Below are 7,080 nucleotides of genomic sequence, written 5' to 3'. Positions count from 1 at the left end.
GTTGTGGAACCCACACAGCACTGGCCGTGTCCATGCTGTGCCATATTTCCATCCATCCATCCATCCATCCATCCATCCATCCATCCATCCGCCCACCCACCCACCCGGGATCGTGGGAGCCAGCAACCGAGTGTCCCCTCCCGCTCTCTGCGCGTTCCTCAGCTGCTTTGTCCGTCTGGTGTCCTGAGCTGACTCAGCCCACGTGCCACCACCCGGGAGGGGGGGGCAGCCCCAGAGCCACTCAGCCATAGCGTTCAGGGATGAATAATTCTGCCATTGTTTAACAGGAGGAAACTTACTCCCCTTAAATGCCTCACCTGAGGCTATTTGCTTTCATTAACCTCGTAATGTCCTGGAAAATGGACTTTTTGCCACAGCTTGTTTCTCTGATAGCTGGAAACAAGCGCAGTCTGGCTGTAGAAGTACTTACCGTAACCTGCTGTGTAGCCTGGAGATTCGCAGGGGCTCAAAAAGCGAAGGGACAAATGAAATGGAGAGAAGTCCACTCGGGGCTGTTAAACGCAATGATCTCTGTCTCAGGAGGCCCCTCAGCCACAGGTGACTACAGGTGGGCCCACGGATTTGTGGACACCCAGTTTGCCTGAGCGATTTCCAACCTGATCCTCCTCAACCAAGGGAAACTCTTCCGCTCTCCAGAGTTTCTCTTCTGTTTCTACGGTCTGGGACTCCTGAGGGCCGGTCTTTGCAGTAAAGATGGAGGCGAAGAGGGCATGCAGTGACTTCACCTCTTCTGTGTCATCCGTCACCAGGACACCCTCCTCATTCAGCAGCGGACCCACATTTTCCCCAACCTTCCCTTTGCTGCTGATGTACTCGGAAAAGCCCTTCTTGTTGTGCTTGACATCCCTGGCCAGACTTGCCTGCAAGGAGGGCTCGGCCTTCCTCACCACATCCCTGCTCCACCAGCGCCTTGTGTTGCCCCTAGGTGGTCTGTCCCTTTTTCCAGGTTACATGAACATCCTTCTTCCACCCGAGTTTTGACTGGAATTCCTCACTTATCCGTGCTGGCCTCTTAGTCCCTTTACTTGAGTTTTTCCTCATAGGGATGCATCGCTCTTGAGCCTGGAGGAAGCGATGTTTGAATATCAACCAGCTCTCTTGGACCCCCCTACCTTCCGGAGCCCTATCCCATGGGATTCTTCCAAGCAGGCCCTTGAAAAGGCCAAAGTCTGTCCTGCTGAAGTCCATGGTTGTAGTCCTACCTATTGTCCTGCTTCCTCCACGCAGGGTCCTGAACTCCACCGTCCCGTGGCCGCTGCAGCCGAGGCTGCCCCCAGCCACGACACCTCCAAGCAGCCCTTGGTTTGTTAGGACCAGGTCCAGCAGCACGCCTCTCCTCATTGGCTCCTCCACCATCTGTGTCACATTGTCACCAACGACCCGTAGGAACCTCCCGGACTGTGCGCGCTCGGCTGTGTTGCCCAACCAGCAGGTGCCAGGGTGACTGGAGTCTCCCATGAGCACCGGGCATGTGATCATGAGGCTACTCCCAGCTGTCTGTAGATGCCCTCACCAACTTCCTCTTCCTGATCAGGTGGCCTTTAGTAAACACCCACAACAGTGTCCCCATTGTTAGCTTGTCCCTCCATTGTTACCTGCAAGGACTCAACTCATTCTTCATAGCCCCTAGGGAGAGCTTGATACAATCCCACACGGAAGTGCAACTTCTCCACCTCGCCTTGTTAACGAGTAGAGAGCCCTCCGTGACAACATTCCAGTCGTGTGAGCTGTCCCACCACGTCTCCGTAACAGCAATGAGACCACGGCCCTTTGAGCACACAGAGATCTCTAATTCTTCCTGTTTGTTCCCCATAGATCTCCAATTCTTCCTGTTTATTCCCCACGTTACGCGCTGGTGCACAGGCACTTCAGAGCAGCGCTCAAGCGTGCGGGTTTCTCACGGGGGCGCAGAAGGACCCCCTGCAGCCACGTGTGCCCTCGAGGTGTTTGCCCTTCTGGTTCTTGTCCTAGGAGGCAGCCGAGGAATATTTGTCGCTGCTCTGGTTGGTCTGGCATGTTCTCAGTTGGATGCGATTGCGTGAGCATTGTCACTTCAGATCCCACCCCCGAGCTCATGGGTTTGGAGGCTGCTTCACCAGGACGCTTCCCGCTGGGAGGAACCTGAACTCCATCCAGCGCCAGCCAACGCGGTGCTGCGTAGGCCACCCCGTTATCAAAAAAGCCAAAATCGTGCTGGTGACTCCAACCACAGAGCTGCGTGTTAATAGGGTGCACCTGTCTGTTTCTAACATCACTGCCCACAACTGGAAGGAGAGAGGAGAAAAAAAACTGTGCTCCCGATTCCCCCACCAACCACCCCAAGGCCCTGATGTCTCTTTTAGTTGCCCTTGGACTACAGGTTGCATCTCCATCACCACCACATGGAAAACCAGTAATGGGTAGCGGTCCAAGGGCCGTGCCAGGCCGGGAAGGTTCCTGGTGGTGTTCTTAACCCGGGCCCCAGGAAGGCAGCAGCCCGCTCTCTGGTGTATTGGAGCCTCCTCTGTCCTTGCACCATCTCCAGAGCTCAGGGCTCTGCTGCGGTGTCAGAGAACTCGCTGCCGGCTGCTGCATGGGACAAAGCACCCGCCTGGATGGGCTCTTGTCCTGCGCCATCGGCCATTCTGTACCTGCCCATGCCCCTTGCTCTCCAGCCGTCTCCCCTCAGCCTCTCGTTCCTCATAGAATCATTTTGGGTTGAAAATTCCTGTAAGATCATGGAGTCCAACCATAACCCACCCCTGGCACTGCCCCATGTCCTGAGGACCTCATGTCCGTCTGTCCAGCCCTCCAGGGCTGGTGACTCCAGCACTGCCCTGGGCAGCCTGTTCCAATGCCCCACAGCCCTTTGGGGAAGGAGTTGTTCCCAGATCCAACCTCAACCTCCCCTGGGCAACTTGAGGCCGTTTCCTCTGCTCCTGGCGCTTGTTCCTGGGGAGCAGAGCCCGACCCCCCTGGCTCCAAGCTCCTTTCAGGCAGTTCAGGGATCAGAAGGTCTCCCCTCACCTCCTGTTCTCCAGCTGAACCCCCAGCTCCCTCAGCCGCTCCATCACACTTGTGCTCCAGCCCCTCACCAGCTCCGGTCCCCTCTCTCAACTCTCTCAGCCTTCTCATCTTTCAACCTCCACCATGCTTTTCACCTCATCTCCAAGTGTCCCATTTCCAGCCTTCCCCTTCCTTAGCTCATTGCCTTCTGGCAAAGCCCTGGAGACCCAGCAGGAGCAGGATGGACATTGCCACCCTCCGGCTGGGGCTGAGCCCTTCCCCTTGCCAAGGCCTCTGTTCTGGGGATAAGTTCCTCCTGTGAGCTCCCCCATGTTTGTTCTAAACCCAACCTCTGCAAGGCCATTTCTTGATAGGATCTATGGTCCGATACTCCCAAAGCTCAGGAGCAGCTCTGCAGAGTTGTCCTGAGGCTGGAGGAGCCATCCCGGGGGGCACAATGGCCTGGCCAGTCAGTTCTTCCCTGAGCAGGTGAACGGGGCCCTCCATGGCCATATGGACATCAGGTCTTGGTTCAGGAGCAATGTTGGACACCCACACACCCAAACAGATGGGAGTACATCTGTAAGACATCCCTGTCCCGGGTCAGGCTGCAGAGCCCGGCAGGAACCTGGTGGTGGTGATGGTCCCTGGTGAGGGATCCTGAGGGTGACCTGAGGCAAAACAGACGTGGGGGTTGTGACCTGGAACCACATTGCGACCCGTCTGCAGGGCGTGCGGTGCCCAGATCCCAGGAGGTTGCTGGAAAGGCTCGTGATGGGCGCTGGGGAGGAGATGGGGACCGTGGGCCCATGCAGAGGACGATGGAGGAAAGAGGCTCTGGTGTTGAGATGGAGGCCCCAGGCGGGAAGGTGGAAACCAGGCCCTCTGTGGCAGGATTCCCTGAAATGGCCTGGGTGCCACGTGAGGTCAGACAGTAACGCAGACATGAATTCATGAAACGTCTGAGGAGCTGGAAAGATATTGTCATAGAAGTTTTGCATCTGCACGTAAAGGAGAGGCCAAACTCGCACCATTCCGTTGTGGAGAAAAGGAAAAGGGAGGAGCAGGTTAAAGAAGCAGAATCCTATTTAAAAACAGTACAGCAGAGAACCAAGATAAACGTGGTACACATAATACACAGGTTTGAGAAGCTGGAATGGCGATGGCACGCCAGGGCCTGCCGGGAGGACACTGTGACACCCAGGACATGGTGGAGTGGGACAGGAGGGTGTGCGGGTGGCAGTGGGGCTGTCATCCGGGTCAGGGTCACCAACAGAACACGGGACACACACCCCAGCTCCCGGAGCCGGGCGGGCGAGCAGACACAAGGGGCATAAAACCATAAATGATAGGGGCGAGGCAAGCAGGGAATGAACATTTGCTATTGTCTGTAAGAGCTGGATGCGGGGAACAGAAGGGAAGATTTCCGCAGCAGTTAAGCTGCTTGCTGCCGGGGTGTCGGGGAGGAAAACCCTGCAGGTGCTCAAAGGGAAGAAAAGGCAAGAAGAAAGGGATGTCCCTTCTGAGCGAGGGGTCACGGGTGGGCCCGAGGGACACGCTGGGCTGCTGGACCCGCAGACACGGCCCGGGAAGCGCTCTCAACAGCCACGGAGCAGATGGTGTTAAATTATTCAGCTTTGCAATGAAAGCGCCGGCTGCAAAAGCTGCAGGAAGGCCAAGCAACACAGCAGGTCTGGAATGAAAACGGCAGATGATGCCCAGGGAGGCAGGGGGGCACACGGGGAGGAGCAGTCCCGCGTCCGCACACCAGCTCTCCCCGGTCAGCAGGGACGGTCACGGGTTGTCTGATGTGTGCCCAGCGGACCAGACGTCAGGACCGGGGGAACACGTCCGTGCCCGGACAACGCACGCTGCGTCCATCCAAAGGCACCAGATGACATCCCCAGAGGAGACCAGGGTCCTTGGTGGGGCCACAACCGGGATCTCGGCGGTGGCCCAGCCTCAGTGGCCACTGTGGGTGGAGAACACCTGCTACTCTGAGAGACCTGCACAAAGGGGCCATCAACGGGGACAAACCTGGTACCTGCTCAGAGGGGCCATCGACAGGGACACACGGGGACAAACCTGGTACCTGCTCAGAGGAGCCATCAAGAGGGACACACAGGGACAAACCTGGTACCTGCTCAGAGGGGCCATCGACAGGGACACACAGGGACAAACCTGGTACCTGCTCAGAGGGGCCATCGACAGGGACACACAGGGACAAACCTGGTACCTGCTCAAAGGGGCCATCGACAGGGACACACAGGGACAAACCTGGTACCTGCTCAGAGGAGCCATCGACGGGGACACACAGGGACAAACCTGGTACCTGCTCAGAGGGGCCATCGACAGGGACACACAGGGACAAACCTGGTACCTGCTCAGAGGGGCCATCAACAGGGACACACGGGGACAAACCTGGTACCTGCTCAGAGGAGCCATCGACAGGGACACACAGGGACAAACCTGGTACCTGCTCAGAGGAGCCATCAACAGGGACACACAGGGACAAACCTGGTACCTGCTCAGAGGAGCCATCGACAGGGACACACAGGGACAAACCTGGTACCTGCTCAGAGGGGCCATCGACAGGGACACACAGGGACAAACCTGGTACCTGCTCAGAGGGGCCATCGACAGGGACACACAGGGACAAACCTGGTACCTGCTCAGAGGAGCCATCAACAGGGACACACAGGGACAAACCTGGTACCTGCTCAGAGGAGCCATCAACAGGGACACACAGGGACAAACCTGGTACCTGCTCAGAGGAGCCATCGGCAGGGACACACAGGGACAAACCTGGTACCTGCTCAGAGGGGCCATCGACAGGGACACACAGGGACAAACCTGGTACCTGCTCAGAGGGGCCATCAACAGGGACACACAGGGACAAACCTGGTACCTGCTCAGAGGAGCCATCGACAGGGACACACAGGGACAAACCTGGTACCTGCTCAGAGGGGCCATCGACGGGGACACACAGGGACAAACCTGGTACCTGCTCAGAGGAGCCATCAACAGGGACACACGGGGACAAACCTGGTACCTGCTCAGAGGGGCCATCGACAGGGACACACAGGGACAAACCTGGTACCTGCTCAGAGGAGCCATCGACGGGGACACACAGGGACAAACCTGGTACCTGCTCAGAGGAGCCATCAAGAGGGACACACAGGGACAAACCTGGTACCTGCTCAGAGGGGCCATCGACAGGGACACACAGGGACAAACCTGGTACCTGCTCAGAGGGGCCATCGACAGGGACACACAGGGACAAACCTGGTACCTGCTCAAAGGGGCCATCGACGGGGACACACAGGGACAAACCTGGTACCTGCTCAGAGGAGCCATCAACAGGGACACACGGGGACAAACCTGGTACCTGCTCAGAGGAGCCATCAAGAGGGACACACAGGGACAAACCTGGTACCTGCTCAGAGGGGCCATCGACAGGGACACACAGGGACAAACCTGGTACCTGCTCAGAGGGGCCATCGACGGGGACACACAGGGACAAACCTGGTACCTGCTCAGAGGAGCCATCAACAGGGACACACGGGGACAAACCTGGTACCTGCTCAGAGGAGCCATCAAGAGGGACACACAGGGACAAACCTGGTACCTGCTCAGAGGGGCCATCGACAGGGACACACAGGGACAAACCTGGTACCTGCTCAGAGGGGCCATCGACAGGGACACACAGGGACAAACCTGGTACCTGCTCAAAGGGGCCATCGACAGGGACACACAGGGACAAACCTGGTACCTGCTCAGAGGAGCCATCGACGGGGACACACAGGGACAAACCTGGTACCTGCTCAGAGGGGCCATCGACAGGGACACACAGGGACAAACCTGGTACCTGCTCAGAGGGGCCATCAACAGGGACACACGGGGACAAACCTGGTACCTGCTCAGAGGAGCCATCGACAGGGACACACAGGGACAAACCTGGTACCTGCTCAGAGGAGCCATCAACAGGGACACACAGGGACAAACCTGGTACCTGCTCAGAGGAGCCATCGACAGGGACACACAGGGACAAACCTGGTACCTGCTCAGAGGGGC

Source organism: Patagioenas fasciata, chromosome 2 (genome assembly GCF_037038585.1).
Source record: "Patagioenas fasciata isolate bPatFas1 chromosome 2, bPatFas1.hap1, whole genome shotgun sequence".
NCBI classification, from domain to species: Eukaryota; Metazoa; Chordata; class Aves; order Columbiformes; family Columbidae; genus Patagioenas; species Patagioenas fasciata.
Note: the sequence above shows the minus strand (reverse complement) of the source record.